Consider the following 5213-nt stretch of genomic DNA (forward strand, 5'->3'; position numbering starts at 1 on the left):
TCAGAAGTTTTTGTTATTTCATCTAATAGCTACTTTCAAGGGATTCTAAGAATAAAAAGTTTTGTCAAGATACTATGTGATCGAGGAGTTTAAGTTCCTCAATCTTTGTTGTATAATTAGGGTATGCATATTCATTTCATCGTACAAAAAAAAAATTTATATATATATATATATATGCTGTAATTTGTTTTTGTTTTGAGATAGGGTCTCACTCTATTGCCCAGGCTAGATTGTGGTGGCGTGATCATGGCTTACTGCAGCCTCAACCTCCAGGACTGAAGCAATCTTCACACCTCAGCCTTCTGAGTAGCTGGGACTACAGGCATGCACCACCATGCTTTGCTATTTTTGTATTTTTATTTTTATTTCTTTTGAGATGGAGTCTTGCTCTGTCACCCCTGAGCTGGAGCGCAGTGGTGCTACCTCATAGCTAGGCTCACTGAACCTCCGCCTCCCAAGTGCAAGCGATTCTCCCACCTTAGCCTCACAAGTAGCTGGGATTACAGGTGCCCGCCACCACGCGCAACTAATTTTTGTATTTTTAGTAGAGACAGGGTTTCGCCATGTTGGCCAGGCTGGTCTTACACTCCTGACCTCAGGTGATCCATCCACCTCGGCCTCCCAAAGTGCTGGGATTACAGGCATGAGCCACCATGCCCGAGCCATAACTCATTTTTTTAATATACTTTAAGTTCTGGGGTACATGTGAAGAACATGCAGTTTTGTTACATAGGAATACATGTGCCATGGTGGTTTGCTGCACCCATTAAGCCGTCACTGCATTAGGTATTTCTCCTAATGCTATCCCTCCCCTAGCCCTCAACCCCCTGACAGGCCCCAGTGTGTGGTGTTCCCCTCCCTCTGTCCATGTGCCATAACTAAATTTTTTAACTGAGTTTTTAAAAAATCCTTTCTACTTAAAAAAAAAAAGCACCATAAAACATTTAAGGAACTGTATACAGAATTATGTCCAAATAACCTTAAATTCTTAAATTTAATATTTGAATCCAAATGCAGCACATATTTAGCAACTCATTTGCTTTCCAACAAAGTAAAATTTAAAGGAAAAAAGTACGTATTTTATCTTCCCAAATATAAGTGATATGCAGTTATTAGTGAATCATCTTGAAGCAGTTATTACTGAATCATCTTGAATTTCTAGTACTTAACAAGGTATATATTTAATAACTGTGAAAGTTAGGCATCTCTTTCTACAATAAATGAGTTTTGTTTTGGGGACTGCTTTCGAAGCAATTCCATTACATATTTCTTAGATTAATGTTTAATACCAATACTACTTCTTCCAACAGATAGAGTGAGGAGGCTTAATTTACTAAGGAAGCCACTAGAAAACAGACTAAGAATCAAACTTCTAGATGAAGTCCAATGGAAACTCCTCATTTTTAGTCCCCTAATTAGTCACTGGCAACTGAAGTTAACATTTTTCTTTTAATTCTTGAAATTTCACTTTCTTCCCCTAAAATGCCACTGGAAAAAAAAAAAAAAAAAGCTAAGATAGTTGGGAAGTGTTTGCCCAAGGAACCTAAACCAACAGACATTGACAAAGGAATATAGAAAACCTATGAACTGAAAAGTGGAAAAGGCAGAAAGTAAAAGCTGACCTCTACATGGGCCACACACTGCCCCATCTGTGTTGTCACATTTGGCCAACACGTTCTGTGTATGTCCTTATGCAGCATCCAGATTTTCAGAAAAAGCCAGAGACTTGCGTACTTCAAGAGGCATAAAAATATATTTCAAATTAGTCCTTTTCATTATAAAAATGTTAGCTGAAAAAGGAAGTTTCCATAACTAAATTTTTGTTGTTGTTTGGGACAGAAACTCACTCTGTCGCCCAGGCTGGAGTGCAATGGCATGATCTCGGCTCACTGTAACCTCTGTTAATTCCTATGGAATTAATAAATGAAAATATATCTTGCCCCTGTGTATAATCTAATTTGATCTTGCAGGCCAATTTCAATCATATTCCAGAAGAAATAGACTTTTAAAAGACATTACAATTTCTTAAATGTGTATTTGTAAAGTGAGGATTACTCAGCTGAAAAGTTCTAATTTTGAGAACCACCTATTTTTGAAAACCAAGAATGTAGCAATTAGGGTTATAGTAGGAACTTTAATATGCAAAACTTCCCTTAGGAACCCTGGGGCATAAGAGTCCCTGCAAGAACTAATGATGGAAACTTTAGGGCTGATAGTCCAGCAAAAGAGACTGTAGATCTGTCTTAGGAAGAAAAAGAACAAGGCTGGAGAAAGCAGGAAGGTGAATTTGTTTGGGATTTTGGTTTAGGGTCAGAGGAACAGCTGTGGGAAGCTGAGAGATGATCTGAATGAATATTCATACCCTACTTATAAAAGTAGATGACTCATGTAGTCCTCATGAAGGCAGTCAGATTGCTCAGTGGGGCTACTAATTATAAAAACTCCTAGACCATTTAAGGTTGGCTCCCAGAGCTATGAGCACTAGGAAAGCAAAACTTTCAGCACTTGGAAGTAGTAATAAATGATGGTAGGAAGAGTCACAAGAGAGAAGTCAAGTGGTGTAGCTTTTTTGAAAACATCCATAAGGAACCATAGGAGCCAGCACCCAGCACACACACAAAACACCTGTAGAACCTAGAGGAGCCTTCTGGCAAGATTCCAGAAACTAGCAACAGTAATGAATAAAATCAATAAAACATCATGTGCCTATTCTACATATTTCCTCATAGCAAAACATGACAACAAAAATCTTTTACATCTTTCAGGAGGCACTAGAATTGTCGGCATCGATTCCTCAAATTATGCCTGAGTGTTCTCAAATGAAAATGTCAGTGTTACTACAACTGTAAGCTTAGAAAACTTCCTATTTTTGATGATAATGTCAGGATTTAGAAGTCAGGAGTATCCTTTACATAGTCAGGAGCATCATTTACACAATCTCTATGTAAACAAATCTTCCTCAAATCATCTATTTTGAGCATGCCATCTCTTTCCTGTTGGAAACCTCACAGATATACTGACCCCATGCCCCAACCTCTTCTCCAGTGGTTTCTCATTGCTCCTAAGATATAAGGCCGAAATCCTTTAACGTGGCTACCAAGTGCCTTCATGGTGTAGCCCTACCTACTTCTCAAGACTGCTTTTTGACAAGCTTGCTGTATTTGAATGACAGAACAGTTCATTACAAGTCTTTTGCATTATTTTATTTTATTTTTTGAGATTCAGTCTCACTCCATCGTCCAGGCTGGAGATCAGTGGTGTGATCTTGCTAACAGCAACCTCTGCCTCTCGGGTTCAAGCAGTTCTCCTGCCTCAGCCTCCCGAGTAGCTGGGACTATAGCTGGGACTATAGGCTAAATGCCCAGCTAATTTTTTTGTATTTTTTGTAGAGATGGGGTTTCACCATGTTGGCCAGGCCGGTCTCGAACTCCTGACCTCAAGAGATCCACTTGTCTTGGCCTCCCAAAGTGTTGGGATTACAGTCATGAGCCACGACACCTGGCCTTTTGCATTATTTTAAACTTTACATTTTAAAATAATTTAAAAATAATTTCAGACTTAGAATAAAAGATAACAAAAGTGATACAAAGAGTTCCCATATATCCTTTACTCAGCTTCTCCAAATGTTAACTATTTTAACCACATTATAATTATAAACACCAGGAAATTAAATTTGATACAGTACTGTTATCTAATCTAAAAACCTTATTTATATTGTATTAATAGTGACACTAGTTGTGCCACTTTTTTTCCTTTTGAAACAAGATCCCACATTGCATTAATGTGTCATGTCTTCTTAGTTTCCTTTAATTTGGGATGGTTCATCCATCCTTCTTTAACATTCATGACTTTGACACTTGAAGAGCACTGGAGAGTTATTTAGAATGAACCTTAACTTGAACTTTTCTGAATTTTCTTTGTGACTAAATTCTGATAATGCGTTTTTGGAAAGAATACCACAGACATGATGCAGTGCTCTTCTCCACCTCAGTGCATCCTATCAGGAAACACATAATGTCAATTTGTCTTGTTACTTGTGATGTTAACTTTCGTCACTTGACTAAGGTGATGTCTACCAGGTTCCTTCACGGTAAGGTTAGTATTTTTCCCTTTGAAAAACAGAATATTTTGCTGAGTATCTTGTAGCAAGATAACCCTAGAAATATATAAATATTCTGTTTTTCATCATATTTTACCCATTAGCTGTATCATCCATTGATGCTTCTTGCTTGGAACTATTATGCCTTTGGTGTTTGTCTCTTTCTACACTTATTAATGGAATTCTTCTGAAAGGAAGAGCTGTCCCTTTTCCTCCATTTATTTATTTATTTATTTATTTATTTATTTACATCCATATAGACTCATAGATATTTATTATTATTGATGGGTTATTATCATTCATTACCATTTCATGAAATGATTATTCATTATTACTTTTTTCAACTTGTCCCAGATTTGGCCATTGGAACTGCTCCTGTGTCCTTTCACGTCCCCATAAGTTTTTTTTTTTTTTCTTGGAGACAGAGTCCCACTCTGTCGCCCAAACTGGAGTGCAGTGGCACGATCTCGGCTCACTGCAACCTCCGCCTCCCGGGTTCAAGTGATTCTCCTGCCTCAGCCTCCCGAGCAGCTGGGATTTTTTTTTATTTTTATTTTTAGTAGAGCCAGGGTTTCGCCATGTTGGCCATCTGTCACCCAGGCTGGAGTGCAACGGCGTGATCTCAGCTCACTGCAGCCTCCGCTTCCCAGGTTCAAGCTATTCTCCTGCCTCAGCCTCCCGACTAGCTGGGATTACAGGTGCCTGCCACCATGCCCTGCTAATTTTCGTTGTTTTTTTTGTTTTTGTTTTTGTTTTTCAGTAGAGACAGGGTTTTGCCATGTTGGCCAGTCTGGTCTCAAACTCTTGACCTCAAGTGATCTGCCCGCCTTGGCCTCCCAAAGTGCTAGGATTATAGACGTGAGCCACCATGCCTGGCCTAATTTTTTGAACACCGCATTTCTTCTGGCACCATAAGATGCTCCGGGTTCAACTTGTATTTTTCCTGAACTAGCCCTGGAAATCGAGGGACTCCAATACCTTTAATTAGAGAATGGTATTTAGAAACCAAGATCTGAGCACTAAGGACTCTTGAAACTACTGAGGTGTCATTGTTTCCAGGTTCAGCAGATAGCTAGGAAATATGTGAATGCATACAAATATACATATCTCTATT

The sequence above is a fragment of the Macaca fascicularis genome, chromosome 4, assembly GCF_037993035.2.
Source record: "Macaca fascicularis isolate 582-1 chromosome 4, T2T-MFA8v1.1".
In the NCBI taxonomy this organism is placed as follows: domain Eukaryota; kingdom Metazoa; phylum Chordata; class Mammalia; order Primates; family Cercopithecidae; genus Macaca; species Macaca fascicularis.